Source organism: Harpia harpyja, chromosome 4, assembly GCF_026419915.1.
Source record: "Harpia harpyja isolate bHarHar1 chromosome 4, bHarHar1 primary haplotype, whole genome shotgun sequence".
Lineage (NCBI taxonomy): Eukaryota > Metazoa > Chordata > Aves > Accipitriformes > Accipitridae > Harpia > Harpia harpyja.
Genome location: NC_068943.1, coordinates 78,867,912 through 78,886,458, shown reverse-complemented (window position 1 = coordinate 78,886,458; position 18,547 = coordinate 78,867,912). Strand labels below are relative to the sequence as shown.

The 18,547-nt window shown below is 40.2% G+C and overlaps 1 protein-coding gene across 2 annotated transcripts in view; it reads left to right on the top strand.

Annotated features, from left to right (window-relative positions):
• Nucleotides 1-18,547, top strand: part of RPS6KA2 (ribosomal protein S6 kinase A2) — a 326,295-nt gene that overhangs the window by 125,023 nt on the left and 182,725 nt on the right. The gene's annotated exons all lie outside the window — the stretch shown is intronic.

Genomic DNA, 18,547 nt, shown 5'->3' with positions numbered 1-18,547 from the left:
ATCAGAGCAATTATTCTCAATTCAGTTTAAAGAGGGGACCTGGCTACAAGTAAAATACATGCTCAAAAAAGTGTGAAAGACATAAAGCTAAAGGCAGCTCAAAGGTTGGAGGCTCACTGCCAGGTAAGGCCAACTTACTGTACTAGGTAAGGTGCTGTTTGGCATTGCAGCTAAGCCCACCTCACGGCCAGCCATCCTGGAAGGACACAGACCTGCTGTCCTGCTCCTGCATGCTCCCATCATCTCCCTTTGCTCAGGTACTGAAGCTCATCCAACCCCTCAGAGGCCAGCTGAGGAGCTAAACCAGCAGAAAATTTGTGTGTGTAGGGTGCCTCCTCTGCTCCTTGGGTCAATCCACTGCAGGCTCCCTGGCAAGAGGCAAGAGAAGGTGTTAAGGAAAAGGAAGAGGGAAGGTGACAGAGCATGGGAATCCCTGTATCAGTAGCAATGGGGTATTATAATGTCAAACTGTACCACTGTAATGATCCTGAACTAAAGCAGTCGATGCCCATCAAGTGAAGCAGATGGTGTTATGTGATGAGGCATGGAGTTGTAAGGGGATGACCCTGTATTTAAGATGGACCCAGTTCTGTTCTTAACTCTATCACAGACTTGCTGAGAGTCCTTGAGCAAACAGTTTCCCACCTCATTGCCTGTTTTTCCATTTAAAGTGGCAATAATATTGCCTTCTCATCGACAGTTGTTATTCAGGTGCTTAGATGTCCTCTCGTAGGGAACGTTATGAAAGCAAAACCATAAAGTGCAGAACTCTAAATATGGAAAATTAGTAACCATAAAGTGCAGAACTCTAAATATGGAAAATTAGTAAAAGACATGCTAATTTTCTGTACTTCAGTGTTACTTGGACCTACAAGCTTAAAAAAAGGAGCTTCCTTTTAATTAAAGTTAAAGCTTCGTTACTTTTGAGTGGATGAGAGCTCAGTATGAAAATATCATTGCTATTCAGAACTACCAGAACCTATTGCAAGTCATCTGTGAATCATCTCTAATTAACAAGGTGCTCTATTACAGGGCTGTCTGAACAATGACAGGCTATTCTTTGCAACCCTCTAAGCTAAAGTCTATTAGCTTTTCATTATCTCAATTATTTTTAATATTCTGGAAAGGCTGTTTGTGGGTTTTGCCTGCCAAAGAACTCCAAAACGCAAAGTTGCCATTGGAAAGTAAGGGCGTGGAGTTTGCCTCCAAACTCCCCAAGAAGGATATGCTGATTCCCTGAAATATCTGGAAATCAGAGCTGACATGGAGTTTCTGTGCAGTCTGCTTGTATGAACTTTAGACCCACTGTTCATTTTCAGCCAAGATATCATCACAAAATGTGCTAAGTTTGAGAGGCAAGTAAAAGCAATGAAGAAGGCCAGTCATTTGTGTTTAAGTTGAGAGCAAAGATTTGCAACATGCCAATGGTGGAAGACATTCAATGTGGCTTCATGATCTTCCTAAAAGACAAGTTACTGAGTCTGATAATAGGTGAGGCAGAAAAGAAAAATAAGATGTATTTTCCACACCTAGAAATTGTAGATAGTAAATCTGAGCTGCTAATAGCAAGTTGTCTACATAGCCAGTGGATATTAGCTTCAGCAGCCAACTCTCTCAGAGCATTTGAAGAATTCAAACCCAGCTGGATATGAATTCAACAGTCAGCATTTAATATATATGAAAATAATGCATTGTGTGCCTGCTGATTCAGAGATAATTCAGTGGAAAGGATACTTATGGAAGTGTTTGTGAGGAATGCATTTCCCACTAAGCATAAAAGGTTAAGCAATGACCCTTTGGTCACTGAAGGCTTCGGGCAGCTGCAACCCCAGTGTGATCCATTTGGTTGCCGCCAGCATCAGATGTGTGTACATATCTTGCTCTTGTATTTTCCAACCTGTATTTGCTAAATCTCCATGCTATAGTTCACAAGTGTTTCTTCCTTTTTCCAGGGACATGTGAATTTTTTAGATACCTTTTCTTCCTTTTCCTTCCTTGTGTCTCTTAAAGGGATTCTTGTTTGCTGGTATCTTCCCATGGCTACAGAAGATAAGTCAGGCTGGGGAGGACAGTGAAGATGAGGCTGGTTTTGTTTTCACTGGAAAGGGGAGGCAGTCTGATTAGCAGACGTTATTAGCATTACTTTGATCAGATTTGAGAGACTAAGTACCAGTAGTTTTGAAAAGGTATTTTGGGTGATGAAGGTAATTAGAAAAATGCTAATGTGGTACTGTAATTCAAACCAAAACAAAATAAAAGGATGTTTACAAACAGGAAAACTGAAATAGGAGCATTCCATAAATTTCATATTCTCCTGTTAACCAGTTTGACACCTGTCACTTTGCTGATGGGAGGCCTGGTATGTGCTTAAGAACAGGAACAGAGAAACTATGAGTGACACAGTGGCTGTATCTGTTCTGTGCACACCAACAGTTGAAAAGGTAGGATGTTTGGGAAGGAGTTGCTGAAGGATGAAGAAATCACACAGTAATGCCCCTGTAGTATGAGAAGTGCCTAATATGCCATGTACATTATCTGAAAACATAATCACAGAGGAAATAAGAAAAGTCTAGAAAAGAGGAATGCAAATGTCTAGAGGCATGCCAGGATTTAGTTAAGAGATTGGCGTTATCCAACTTGAACAATAGCGTCTTCAAAATCACAACACAAAAAACAACTGTCTTACTGTATCATTGGTACAATCACACAACCGTAGGAAAATTCTAATTAAAGGACACTAAATTCAGATCTAATCCAAGGAAACACAGTGAGCTTGCTGTCAGAAGAGGTTAGCAGCAAGCCCCCATTCTGTTGAGAAATTACTGAGGGAAGGGTGATTTATTTCAAAACTGTTTTCAAATTGTACAACCAAAACAAAGGTAATCTCATATTATCCCTCAGCATATACATGAATGCACACAGGTTTCAAGAATACATGCCATCATATCCCGTGGCTGTTATGTAAGTGGCTAGGTGAATTGTGTTTTGTTGTCTTTATTTTTTTTTAAACATTAATTATTGGTCAATGAAAGATACTTCTTACTGAGTTGTAAGGAACTTTAATCTGAACAGTACACGAAATCCCATGTATCCTTGAAGACTACTTTAAATAATGCAGGTAGTGTTTCCACAATTTATTGCTTATCGTGCATGCATAAAGGTTAGCAACAGTAATTTCTGGTTCAGGGGCTAGTTGTTGGGTTTTTTTCCCCGTTTTGATACAGCAAAGTTGCATGGAGAAAGCAACGCTGCTATCGCTAGTAGTCATACTAGTGTATGTTTCAGTTCTGATGCTGGGGTACTTGGAGATGAGAAAGATTTGTGCTGCTTCACTTCTACAAGAATCAAGCAATCTGGTGAAAAGCACATATTCAAATGAAAGTAATAGATACAACTAGTTAAATGCCTTTTTAAAATAAATGGGCCTATATACTTTTAAGTGAGAAGTGCTGAAGTAATTTATAACTGAACTTTTTAACCTCAATTTTGATGACAGTTCTTTCAGAGAAAGAAGTGCAATGACTTCACTTTGAAATTTTGAATTTAAATGTGATTTAAACTTTTGAGGTTTGCATATATTAAAGCAATTCTCATTAAAATATAAATAATGACATTTTGTTATTTCATGATACTAGTCACAACACATGCACCGCTGCTGTAGACAAATGTGAGAATGTTTTTTTTTTGAACTTAACAATAACTGTGGGTCACAGTTGCTTCTTACTACTAAAAGTATCTTATCTTATACTATCCATTTTGGGGAGACCTAAGTCAAGAAGGTTGTTGAAAAACTGGAGAGGGCTCCCAAGATGGTCAGGTCCTAGAGCACATTATTTACAAGGAGAAGTTGAGGGAGTTGGGTTTGCATGCTAATTTAGTAAAGATGATGCTAAGGGGTGATGTAAGAGCAATCTACATCTATGTGAAGGATGGTCAGAAGATGAAGGTGCCAAACTCTTCTTGATAACTAACACCAGGCAAACCAGTTGTTGTGGTCAGGGGCTGCAAGTGCCAGCAAGGGAAGATCAGGTTGGAGATCAGAAAAAACTTCACCCGGAAGGTAGAGTAGCACTGGAGTGGGTCACCCAGCAAGACTGTGGAGTCTTCATCTGTGGATGTTCAAGACTTAGCTGGAAAAAGTCATAGCTGACCTGATCTAGTGCTGATGATTGCCCTGCTTTGAGCAAGAGACTGGGTTAGGGACCTGCAGAGGTCCCTTTTCATTCACATTTACATGCTTTCTATTATATTCTGCTATGATGAAATAATTCAAAATATTGCATGGTAGGAAAGAATGTGCAAGGCATTTAAGAAATGTTCCCAGAGTTTTTCTGAAACTTTTTTTGTCTGCCGAGTTGTGCATATTTTTTTGAAAGACTGAGTTTTAACCATTTCCAAATCAGAGTGCTCTACTGAGCCACAGGCTTTAAAAATTCAAAGTTTTAAAACTGATTTAAGAACTGTACAATTATCTAAGAAATATTAGATGGTGGTATTTATCCCGTGATCGCTTAGCTTTGTTCTTTTTCAAATAAAAATCCTCAAGAAGTATCCAAACGAAACTCAAATCAAGGTTAGAGTAAAATACAGATTATGCGTTAGTGGTTCAGAGGGGGAAATTTCTCACAGAGATGTTGACGTTGTCACCAAAACAAGCATTACTACATTCCAAGCTAATGGTATGCTTAAAAGAAATGCTTATGTATCACGGGAAGAAATGCACTGTTAGCACATGTGACCAAGGTGAATTTTGACCACTGATGATTCCAAGAGGCAGAAAAACATGAAAAAGCCCATTTAAAAAAAAAAAACCAACAACAATTTTTTAATGCTCCATAAAATTCAAGACCTGATAGAAGAATTCAGTGGTACAGAAAAGGTCAGAATACTCTGCTGATATGGTAATACGACTAATTACTTCAGTGCAGGATTATAAAGTGGGTTCTTGTCCTGAGGGAGCCATGAAGGAAGAAAAGGGAGATGGCTTATCTGCTGTAATGCTTGCTTTCTGAATTTATTAGTCCCCCATTTCTTCTTCTTTTTTTTTCTTTTTTTTCTTTTTTTTTCTTTTTTTTTTTTTTTCTTTTTTTAAATTGATTTCCTCCCTGTCCCTTGAAATCCTTCCCTTTCTAATCCACTCTCTGGAGGAGCCATGGCTAAATAAAATTGGTTTAATGCTGTATGGGTAGGGCGAGTGGCTCCACAGAACAAGAACCAGCATTATCAAACAACCTCATTTTTCTTAATGTGCTTTCCAAATTGGCAGCATAACAAACTTTTCTTTGTCCTCCACTACTTCTTATCTCCCATGTGTCTGAGAATGTAGGTTATTATTTGGAACTCTCTGATAAAGGGAATTGAGAGAGAGAAGCATGTGAAAGGTCTATAGACAAAAGGTTGATCAGTGCCAGATTTGCTTTTCTTCTGTCAATCCTTTTTCAAAAGTTGGTCTCATCCTCCTACCTCTTATTTTCTAACTACTGCTTGACATTTTGGCTGTTGAATGAGCATTAGAAAAAGCAGATGTGTGTTCACACTGTATACTTAGAGTAGCCTGAGAAATAAACATCCTTGGTCCCAAGTCAGGTCAGCGTATGAAGTAATTCATAGCAAGAAATGTTGCTTTAGAGTTGTAAAATTTGTAGGTCCAGCAGAACACCTCCCAGCCTGTCTGAAGCAAAGGAAGGAGCCTTAGGTCCAGTTACAAGCTAGATGTATGCCATTAACATAGCAAATAATTAACAACACTTTGGTTATAGTGGTATTTCTAGCTCCAAATATGCTAAAGATTTTGTCAAAATCGAAAAATGTTAAGACTGTCTTTTAAAATGATACTATTAAAAAAGTTACGTTTTGGGTGAGTTTAAATACTTTTTAGCCTTTATTGTGTATGGCGTACAATTTTCAGCCTTTGTTTCCCCTGCCCCCAACTGAATAATATAAATTTTGTGAAATGATAGGGCAGACAACATACGCTGCCCAGAGGAGCGTCTTTGGCATCAGGAAGGCCTTGCTGCGAGAGGTCCTGAAGGAGTGATCTTGAGACTGTTCTGGCTTAATATTTTTAAAAATAGCATCAAAACCAAAGCTAAGAGAAAGAATGTGAAATTTGCTGATAGCATAAAATTAGGAAACACCAACAATACAGAGAACTGCATCATTGCATAGGAAAAGTGGTTGATGCTCATTTCTGTAGTATTAAAAGTAGAATGAAATCAGTAAATTGCTGGGTCAAATCAGGTACTGAAGGAAGGAATTTGTCTCACTCTAGCTGTCTAAAGTTAGGCATCTAATCAAAGATAATTGTCTAGGCTCCTTTTGCAGTCAATGTAAAGGCATTCCAGAAGATAAATAATCCCTCTTACCCTGTGCACCTCAGAGGATCCAAAGAGAGGATCTGAGAGCTTTCTGTCTCTCTCCACTGACTACACAACAGGTGTAGAATACCAGTTAGAGTATACCATTGAGGAAGACTGACTTTGTCTCCTGCTCAGTTACAGGGCAACAGTGAACCAAAAATCTGAAATAGTCATGGGAAAATTGAGGAAAACCCTGAAGTACTTCTTGTGATGAAGAACTTCTAATTAATGCTGCTACTGAGGCTCTGATAAAACCTCTTCTGTTCATGGCATCTACAAGGAAGATGAATATAGACATGAACAAGACTAGGACAGGGCTGTCTATTGGGACACAAGCATGGAGAGATGGTTGAGGGAGAGGAGGCTAAAAGAGCCCAGTCTCATTTAGCACAGCCAAATCAAGACCAGGAGGAGATATGATGACCCTTTAAAAAAACAAAATCTCCCTATAGGTAAGGAAAAGAAATACTTAAGTGAAAAAAAGGTGCTGGCATAGGAGCAAAGGATTTTGTGTTGGCTATGGTGCATCTAGGGTAGGCACTAGAGTGAATAGGAAGGTGAGTTTCTAGACAGCTTCCTGAGGGGACCAGCAAGTATTGGAAGCTTAACTAGCTGTATGATGACTTTGTGATGGCATTAAGTCAAATTTATAAGAGTTCAAGCAATTTGTATGTTGATTGGCTGCCTGTGGTTACATCCACATTGCATTTGATAGTGGTTCTCAAATTCACTGAGCAATGTGCATCAAACACATCCAAACTGTATAGCTCAGGTCATGCCGTTTGCATTCACACTGATGTCAGACCTGTAGCACCTAACCTGTACTCAGGTTCTGCATGTACTAGCATAAATGCTAGTTACGAACAGAGATTTGTAAGAGGTGCATGTTTGTGCGTGCAGTTATACAGATGTAACAGAGCATGGAATAGCCTGACAGGGAAAGTATTAGCAGTCACAGAAGATTAGATCAGACAAATGCCAGAAAATATTATTCAGAAGATCAATTAGTGTGGTGCCAGTTAACGCCGCTGTAACTTGCAGTCTTAGTTCTGCACCACACTCCCAGTGGTTGAGCTTCTGCACTGAAGGGCAACCCAGTCAATTCCAGTGGGGTTCTTGGCTTTCCCAGTGGGTGGACTTGGCACCTCTGAGTCAATTAAATAGCAGTGTAGCCTCCTGAATTTCTGCAGCACAGCTATATGTTACTCTCTCTCACCCTTTGGGTTCTTCTTCCTTTTAAACAAGCTGAGAACCCTTTATAGATTCAACTTTTTGGAAAGCATATAATGGCAATGCATGATTCCAGTTTTTGTATGTTTTTAGCCAATTAACTTCTGCTAGTTTTATAATAGAGAAAATACTTCAGGACATTTTAAAATGCATTTTCTATACCAGAGCTATTACCTTAACCTTCGCTATGATCTGAAGGGTAGTTTGACGTGGCCTACTTGGTGATTCCAGTTCTGCAGGGCCAGGCAGCAGCAGCATGCCACTTTCCTATTTGGGAAGTAGCAAAACCCATCCCTGCCAGTGGAGGAGGCAGAGCCACCTCACAAGCACATGTTCCTGGCCCCACCTCAGGAAAAAATCCTGAGTAGGCACAGATATTTGTATAGTGAATCAGATCAGGGAACTGAACTGGTTTAAAATTAACATTCCAGGGTGTTTTTTGGCCCAGTTTTAACTTGGACCAGTTCTCCAGTTTGGTTCATCCTGCGGCTGCGTGAATACTTGTGTCAACAGAGAGGAAGAAGGAAACCGTGGCCTGGAGATGGCAGAGTGAGGCCACAAGTGATGGCTTATGCCAGGACTAACGATGTCCCTCTTATGAGCCAAGATCTTTTTGTCTAAAATGCAACAAACCTCCATGCAGCCTCCAAACCCACCACTAGCCCTGTGAGAAGCAGGTGGCATTAGCTCCACTCCTCCTTCCTATGAAGAACTTGTTTCAGTTTCCTGTTTTCCAGCATCTTTTACAGCTGCACCCATCTTGCAAGTTACCCAAGGCCAGGGCAACCAGTTGTATTTTCTTCTTCAGTGAAATCTGATGTTTCTCATGTATTGCCATGGCTCCAGAAACCAAGACATTTTAAAGTGAGGTGTGCTAGGAGATGCCCAATAATACTGCAAAAATCAGTTATGCTGCTAAAAGGATTTCTTTCCGTACTTCTGTTACCAGGCTAAGTGTTGCTACATGACAGGTATAACCCCCTGAATGTCCTTTTCTGGTTCCTTCTCATTTGTATTTCTTCTTGTATGCTTTTGGACCTACTGAATTCCAAAGATGTGCCATAAAATAGTCCCTAAAAATCAAGTACCAGAAAACAATTCTTCTCCCTTCAAGCTCAAGTTTGGTTTTGGGTTTGGTTTTTTTTTTTAATTGTTATTTCAGTTTTCTTAGTTAAAAGGAATGAAGCTAAGAAGTGAGTCATCCCTTTGAAGAGAATATCTGAGGAACAGGAAGTGAGAGAGGAGATGAGGAGAGAACTCAGGAGTGAAGGAAGGGCGAAAAGAAGATAGTGTAAATGTTAAGAACATAGTCAAATCACAGTCATAAGTAAAGCAGTTTTCAGTCCCCAAGATGTACAGCAGCAAGGCTCTGCTGTGCCCTTTGAAATGCTCCTTGATGGCCTTGCTTGTGTGCATTTGCTAGGCAGCCCAACTAGAGCAAGCTGCCCTTGAAAAGCTCTTTCGAAAATGTAAAAGGTCTCTATTGTCTGTAATGGAGGGAGAGGGAACCTTGTTACAAGTTTGTGTAGTAATTGCATTATTTTTTTCTCGTATCTGAGGTATACATCTATTTCTCCTTTGGGAGTTGAAGCAAAAGAACAATCTCAGTCTTTGCCAGTTTCCTAATGGGTAGATGTTCTGTCCCACATCACTTTGCATGATAAGATTGTATATTGGACATCAAAGGAGGTATCAGAATACAAAACCAGATCCCACTAACGTATTAGGACAACACTGTCACATTTCAGTGAATATATAGTGTGTGAATCACACACTGTACACTGCATGCTTTATGAATTTGAGATGGCTGCTTTGTGACATTAACGTAAGTTTACTGTTCAGAGATAGGTGGTTCCCATAGGATTTTTCATTGGTTCAAACAAATGTTAGAGTCAAACATCAGATTGCCAGTGAAGTAAAGAATTTAAGATTTGTATTGTGTGTTAAAGCATGTTTCATTTTGTTTGTGTATCAATCACTGTATTTAGGTAGATAGTTTCACTTGGAAAGAGTTTTATAACATCTTGGCCACAAGTGTGCATTGTGCCCCATAGCATACTAAGGTGGACAGCAGAAGTTCTGCAGGATTTTAATCAATATATCCAAGTGTATGAATAAGCATTTGAACTTCTATTAAATAGTATGGCTTACTTTATGATAGAATTAATTGTACATTTTAATCTCCAGTTTATGAAAACCAGACAATTTGGCATTGCACGTATGGGAAATAGATTATTGTTTCGTATGTGTTTGTGTTATAGTCAGTGTTGCTTATTTCTGTCTATACCTCAAGTTGAATTATAGGGTTATTTCAGGATTTGAAAGGCATACTAAATTCACAGAAAGATGTCAAAGACTTTAACTGACTTAATATGGTGAGTTGGCATCTTTTTGTCCACCGGGTTGTCATTAATCAAACATTTGGATGTTGTATATTCTGCATGTGCTCTTTATAACTAATTTCACACGCTTGTTGGATGAGTAGGAGGACATATACAAGATGTTGAAATTTCTTCCAGATATTTGTTGAAGCATCAGGCAGGAAGACTAACCTCCAGCACGGGCAGGCTCAGTTATGCAGAAAGAGCATCATGTACTTCCTGCTGCCTGGTGGCTTAGGTGAGAGAAAGGACACTACAGTTAAAAGAAGGTGACACTTTATGTAGCTGAATTCAGATAAGGAAAAGGTCATCTAACATATTGAAAATATCCAAATTATAGTGGGCTCCAGCCTTGTAACAGCCATCAGTCCTAAATCAGAGACATTTGTATGGTTTGTCTTTCTCGCCTTTACCTAAGATGCTTTCACTGGACCACAGTGCCCGTCTCTGGACCCACATAGTCCTTGTGGTAAGTGGAGACCTGTTCTTCATCCCTGTGTCTTTGGGCAGTTATTGGATGGAGGCTGCTTTGTTTTGATCCCAAATGAGCTGCCTACGCATACGCCTCTACAGTTGAGCGCTGCTGTCAGGTTACACATGTGCAGCTCAGTTCATGTGGATGTTTTTACAGTAGCTCTAAAAACCAAGGTTCTATTGCTTCATGATGTCATGAATCTTAGAGTAGATGGTAACATAGTAATTTTGTAGTAGTATTCCCACATCCTTCTTAGTTTCTGGTGTTATGAAATCCTGATGCCAATTTCTTTAGCTTTACTATATGAAGTGGATGGAAGATGAGTTTAATACTGGTTGTAGTTCATTAGCATTAAACTGGGACCTTGGGCTATATTGTTCTAGGTGAATTAAGAAATCATTATGTGGTTTTGTAAATATCAGATGGAATCTGACTAACTTTTTTGAAGGTTAAAATGATTTTGCATGTTTTTTTTCAGTTTCACACTTCCTATGTAGCTGTATTAGAGACAGAAAGAGGGGGTGTATCACAGCACTTCAGACCTTTTTTTTTCTGTCTGTTTCTTCAGCTTCTATTTCAAAAATAGGCAGGGAGAGCTGTGCCTGTAATCTGGAGTTAAGTACTGTTATTACAGTAATTTAAAGCAGTCCTTCAAAATTTGTCCAAAAAGAAATACAAGTCCAACAAGAAGGAAGCCAATGCTAAAGATTTTAAGAGTGACTACTGATTTTTTTATTTATGAATCTCCCTTTTTTGGTGTCTTAACATGGGGTAGGTGTTCATACAACCTTAAGCCTGATTTTCAGTGAGTGTTAGGTGTGCAATGTATTTTGAAAATATCCCATGTCATTTGCCCTGCTAGTTGTAATGCCTACCAAGGTAAATTTGCATGTCCTATCAGTTTATTCTTTTTTGACATTACTCACAGTTAATCTGTTTCTGTAAACAAAACTAGCAAATATGTGCCAGGCTTCAACTGAAATTTTGGCTGTAAGCACATAGTAACGATTGCTGTGTTTACTCCGAAAGAGCTCTCATGCAGTGGCGGAGTGCTCCAGCCCCATTTTATAAAAGGAGTTTTGAAAGAGAGACGTGACTAAACTGCAGTGTGGATGCAAACCGTTAGGGTCCTGAGTTTACACACGCACGTGTCAAAATCAGGAACTTCGCTGGAGTCCACTCTGCCTCCTTTTTGGCTAAAAATACCTGGATTTTCTTTGCTGGGGACTTGAGGTGCCAGCAGGAAAGAATAAAATGATGCAATCCATGCCCCCATTCTAATAGAGGATCCAGGATGTGGCTGGGTTTTGTACATGCCCTGGAGCTAGACATAGCCAGAGAGTTGAAGGTTCTTCAATGTCATATGAAATAGTCTCAGATATAGAAGGAGGATATTAATTCAGGTCACTCAGCTCAATTAAATATGATGTTTTTTGTCTACCTAGTTTACTTTTGTACCTTGGCATGTAGTTTTATTAGCTAATCGAAGGGAAAAATTTTACCTAAAATTGATACTTTCCCAAATAGAAGTTTGCAAGCACCATTCTACACTCATCTCTCTCTCAGGATTTCAATAGCAAACAGTGGTCTGGCTTTTCTGCTTACTGTAGTGTCAGTTTGATCTGTTGATGATTATTAAAAGTAAAAACAGGGGTTTCAGTAAATGTTCCATGCACTATTTCTCCTGTTAGGTGTATGATATCTTTCAGAGCCTAGCAAGGTGAATTTGCCTATTAGCAAATTTCTAATGAATGCATTCCTTTTTAGTATTGTTCATGGCTAGTCTGAATACACAGTAAATATATGCTGTGCATAATGAAATTCTTCCATCCAATGTTGTATTGTTATAATGTTCCCTCAAAGTGGATATTCATAAATACTCATGTGATAAGACTGTTCATACTTCAGTGACCAAGTAGCATCCTTCTTTCTAGAAAACTTCTAGTCCATTCTAGGAGAACAGTATGATTTTCTGCTTATTATCCAAAGGCAAGAAAGCAGAACTGTATCTTCGGTAATCTCCTTCAACCATGTTGGAGTAGAAGCTTATACAATATAAAGGAAATTGGGGGTTTGGGTTCTTTGCCTTATACTCCTATCTAAGCCACCAAAATCCAGCAAGACCAGTATACAGTATCAGCCAGGAAAGTAAAACTCTGTGACAACACTAAAAAGAAAAAAAAGAAAATTGAAGCTGACACTCTTCCTGGCCTGTTTTCAACGCAGATTGCTAGACAACCTGATCTCCATACTAGAAGTAGTTCACAGCCGACTGACATGTATGTGGCCAGTGATGCTGTTGCATGTTCGTGTGAGTCTAAGTAGCAAAGCACATATGGGAGCAGTCAGTACAGCAGTTGTGATACTTGCCAGTGTGATGTTCAAGCACAAACACAAGATGCTTCTGTGAGAGTCAAAACGTCTGTCATCTGCTCAAAACTCAGTCAAATCTTGTTATCTTGTCCTGGAGCTATCATTTCTACAACAGTCCCAGTTGTCCATGCGCAAATAAGAACAAGCCATGTGAGCTCATAGTGCTCCCCGTTTGATACCTCTGACAGTAACACTACTCTATCATCATGTGATTAGTGGGTGTTTAGGAGGGATTGAGGAAGTAGGTTTTTAGGCAACTGCAGCAAGGAGGACCTTTTCTGCACCAGCATGACACATGCAGAGATGGTTCGCCCTCTCAGTGCCACTAAGTAAATCTTTTTCATCTCACCTGCTGAAGTTGTCTGGTAGAGAGAAAAGTACAGAAGACTTTCCATCTAAGCTATTTGCATCCCTGCAAAATATTGGTTTCAAATCTACCAAGAACTTATTTTGATGACGAGTTTTGAGAACATTTGAAGCTGTTAAATGGAATCCACTAATTGGAATATCACCATATTGAGCAAAACTGGTCTTTTCAAAGCAAGTCATTCTCTCCTGTGATTGCTGCACTTATACTAGTCACCTTTCTTATAACTGCCAATGTGTTGGATAATGATTTTAGCAATTACGGAATTACATATATGTGGGTATAAGAGGTACTCTGTCTTTGCCCAGACTCCTGAGGCCTTGAGTTAAAAGGTGCAAGATTAAACAGGTGTTGTAGACTTGTTGCCTTGCTCTTTGGAGTAGAGAAGACTGTGGCTGAGCAGTCTGCATCCTGCCAGTTCATTGGACACAGTCAGACAAGATGTATGACTTTGCTTTCTTCTTCCTTCCGAGCAGTGGTTTTAATTTGCAAAATGGCTGAAGGGGCTGCACCTCCACTGGAAATTTCTTGTAGTTCGTATATGGAAAAGGCTGAAAAATTCCTGAAGCTTGTGATGCACAGGTAGGAACAGGAGGAGGTGAGAGAAGGGAGAATAAGCACTCTTTCCTGCCTGTTCCCTTCCATCCCCATCCAGCCAACATTGTTCATCACTTATCACTGCTGGTGAGAAGAATGTCTGAGATGGCAAGTTGCTGCCTGTATTCCACAGTGCTGGCAGGGCAGTGTACCTTTTTTTGAGAGAGAAAACTCCAGCCAAGTAAGTGGCATGCTAAACTGGACAAGGTATTTAACTAGGTACGGCAGCTGGAAAGTCTGGGACCCACATTGGTACGCTGGTGTCATGGTTTAACCCCAGCCGGCAACTAAGCACCATGCAGCCGCTCGCTCACTCCCCCTGCAGTGGGGTGGGGGAGAGAATCGGAAAAAAAAACAAAACCAAAAACCCCTTGTGGGTTGACATAAAGACAGTTTAATCAGACAGAAAAGGAACGGAAAATACTACTACGACTACTAATAATATGAGAATATACAACTACTACTACTAAGAGAATATACAAAACAAGTGATGTGCAGTACAATTGCTCACCACCCACTGACTGATGCCCAGCCAATCCCTGAGCTGCCAACTGCTCCCAGTTTATATACCGGACATGATGCAGTATGGTATGGAATACCCCTTTGGCTCATTTGGCTCAGCTGTCCTGGCTGTGTCCCCTCCCAGTTTCTTGTGCACCCCCAGCCTCCGCTGCCAGGGCAGTATGAAAAGCAGAGAAGTCCTTGACTTAGCATAAACACTGCTTAGCAACAGCTAAAACATCAGTGCGTTATCAACTTTATTCTCATCCTAAATCCAAAACACAGCACTATACCAGCTACTAAGAAGAAAATTAAGTTTATTCCAGCTGAAACCAGGACAGCTGGTCTAATGAGATCAAAGCCTAGGCATTTCTTTGGGCAAAGCCCATCATATTTTTTTAAAGGAACATCAATAAGAAAAATAACCACCTCACTTGTTCATTGAGGAAACAAAAACCATATGGAAATTTGTCCAGCATTCAAGATCAGGAAACAGCAATCACTGAAAGAGTCATGTACCATCTAATCACCTGGGGGAAGGTGGTGTTCCTTATTCTGCATATTGGTGTCTCTTGGAAACATCTGCTCTTGCTCCTGATTTTCTTTAATGAGAGCATAAATGGTGCTGTGTAATTCACCTTTTCTGTAGCATTGTCTCTTGGGCGTCTGTCGTGGGAGTCTCATTTTCCCTTCCTCTGCATGCTATGTTCTACTAATCTTATTTGTTCTGTCTATGGTGTCTGTGCCTCTGATGCTTTCTGACTTCTCTCTGGATTTTTTTCTGGTTTCCTGATGAATTTACTGGGGAAGAATAAGTAATACTGATCGTATTTGCAAGGAAAGTACTATCAATTCATGTTTTTACTTTTACAGGGATCACTAAATTTGCTTAAGTAGGAGAGTCATTCTGGGTTTGCTCATAAATTGTTGATTCGCATAAAATATTAGAAGGTCCATTTTGGAAATAAAGCCTGATGTGCTGTGTAATATAGTAATACAAAATTTCTCTCAGTAATTTTATCATCCAGCCTGTGGTTTGTGGTAGATGTCTTGGACTTGTGTGTTCTTTCATGCAAACAATTAGCTCAAGTTATTTTGTTTCTTTAGAAATTGATGATTCATCCAGCATCGGCCACTGGCATCCTTCTCACTCGGGTTCTGTGCAGGCTGTTTCGCTGTCCCATGTGAATTTCCTAAGTCTGGGTCCTTCAGGCTGTTACTACTCTTGGGATGGTCCATCTGTACACATGAGGAAAGGACCTTGGGCTTTCATTGGGTATTAATTGGGAATTCTCCATTTATCTTTTAAAAATTGGAACCTGGGCTGTGTAATATCTAATTTCAAGTGGTTTCTGTTGGAGAGTTTGTCTTGAATCCTGCTTTGGGGCTTTTTTTTTTTTTTTTTTTTTTCTTTTAAGCCTTTTTCCAGTTGAAGTAAACTTTATTTTGCTATTAAGTTCACTGGGCAGAGGAGCAGGCATGGTCTTGTATTTATTTATTTTGTGTTACAGCAAATATGATTCTAGTTTTAAAAACTATATTTCAGAATACAGATCCAGAATACAGAGTATTACTGGTTGATGCCAATGCATCATATGCCCCCTTCACCAGTTTTGTTGTTTATTCTTGTCTTAAACAGAGACATTTGGTGGATTTTTTTTTTTCCATCGAGTTCCTCAGCAGTTAAAATCGCTCAGAGGGGAGCTGATAAATAATTTACAGCCATGAATTTCTAAGTGCAATGAATTTTGCAGGTTGTAGGTTGATCTGACAGTTGTGTGTTTATAAATATAACGATGAACGTTCCAATTCAATCTAATTTATGTTTTGGCTTACATGTTCTTATTAGAGTCATTGGGAAAAGTGGATATTGTCTGACTAGCTGAAAGGTTGAGTTAATGTTTTTGAAGCCTCTTCTCATTTGTTTTTCTGAAGCAAAGTTAAGTTCCATGTCTTGAAGCATACCATGTGAATGGAACTGTAGTAGAATTTGCTCTTCAGATATCTATCCCTATACTTTAGTTTTACATGCTTATGTATTTTGTTTTATTTTGCTATTTGCACTCTTTTTTATGTACATTTTTGGAACTCGGTTGCTTTTCCTTTTTACGGTTGGAAGATACACTCTGCAATATTTCTGTTGCTCAGCTGCCCAATAGGTGAGCAGCAACATCCTGGCACTGATGGCTGGTTGTCCTTCTGTATTTAATCCCTAATCACCTGGCTGAAAGGGGAGTAAGAAAGCAAGGAGATCATGCCTGCGTCTTGGCAGGGATGTAAGAGACTTACTCCCTAGCCTGGGCATGCTGTTCATGTTACAGTCTAACCTTTAGCATCAAAAGCTAGCTTTTGCTCTGATGTTCACAATAAATTGCCAATACATTGTACCTGATTTTTTTTTTTTCCAGTAAAGAACAAAATTCTGAACGCAGTAAGTGTACCTGATAGTTAGGCATTAAGTCATAGACTGTGTAATCTTCTTGGAAGTTTATTACAGAGTAGGTACATTTAATGGTGACTACGTGTTCTTCTATGTGAAAGCACTACGTGCATAACGGGATGAGAAGACTGTGGTAAATCTACTAGCATAAGTAGTAACAGGCACTCATATACTGCTTATGATTACACGGAGAGGAATATACACCCGCTGTGTATTCCAGGCTGGGAAATTACCACCTCTTCTGCATTAATAAAGACGTCAGTGCTCAGGTGGGATTTTGTTGCATCCGTGATGGGAAGGGTTCATTCAGGGAGCTACCCTGAACTTGCCTGATTGCTATTTAAAGCTCAAGTGGCTTACACAGGTAGGAATGTGTGTGGCTGCCAACAGCCTTTGTCAGCACGGGGCCTGGCCCCGCTCGTGTCAGGACAGCTCTTTGCCAGGCAGAAGGCAGGGCAGAGGAAGCAGCAGTAGCACCAGCTGCCTGGTGTAGCAGGGCAGGCAAGGGTGGGAAGGGAGGGAGGGAGGTCAGATAGTCCGGTGAGTGCAAATAATTTTGGCGTTGACAGTTATACCAACCAAATTGCTTTTTTACCTGTGTTTTGCTTGTGGGAAGCGTTTTTGTGTACCTATAGATACCTTTGTTTTTGCTGGGACAGTTGCCTCTGCTGCAGGAGCTTTAGCCAGGAACCAACAGAACTGTAGTGGCAAAGGGTTCCTAGGCTTGACCTGGGTTACACCAGGGCAGAACGTTGTAAGCAACCCCAGAAGATATACTTCTGTTGCAAACCAAGAGAATTAGAGAAGCGATCAGAAGGAGGTGCCGAGAAGAGAAAGGTACAAAGCAGACTGCCACTGTAGTTATCTTAGGCTGGGGGAGACAGCAGTGGTCCAGGCATAGACGAGTCAGAGGCTGTAGGAGATTATAGAGCCCAGCACTAATTGTAGCCTTTCCAATCTGACCTCCTTTTTAATGACACCATACATGCCAAAATAGTCTTTTTCTTTTTTCTCTTTTTTTTTAATGCTTTTCCAGGTACATATAGACTGTGGTGAGCTTTAGATAGAAGAGAGGCACAGAGAACCTGCAAACAAAGCAGGTAGTGACAGGCATGACCAGCCAACATAGTTCACGGCAGAGTCCAGACATGCAATTAAAGCAAAATGTGTCTCTCTTTTAGAGCAGATTGACTGGAGTGGTATTGTCATTTAACCTCCGAGAGACTTCTCAGGCTGTAGCAGTGTCAGCTCTCCCTGGGCTTATTTATCTGAGTCATTAATAAGTCATCAGAGTCATTCACTTTCCATATGAGGTTATGGGAGAAAGGCATGTCTGGGTGCTCCTTAGTAGTCAGAAAGGAAAGCCTGCCAAGGACAAGGAGCCCTGTGCAGCAGGCAGAGAAAGCTCTTTGGTCTCTGGATCACACTGAGGTTCAGTAGTTTTTGAAGAAAAGCTGAAAAATGTGATTATTTTGGGGGGGGGGGGGAGCACAGCTGTAAGTCTGCGTGCTTGCAGTATTGTGAGCAGCTCAAAATTACAGCCTGTAAATAGATGTACATATTTAACCTCTTAGAAGGGCTGTAGCACCCTGCTGTAGTACAGTAAGAATAGTAATACTTACCATCTAGATTGGGCTTTCTGTTTTCAGAGCTGTGCCAGCATTAGGTATTTTAATGTAAAGCTGGTGTGTAATCTGTGAACAGGATTTTAAGCTTTTCAATTTCAGGGGGGGCATGCTCCCCAGAATAAAAGGGGGTTCAGACCCTTCTCCGGCAGTGGGCTCATGGCATCTTTCAGCCTCCTCCCAGGAGAGGCTCTCATGC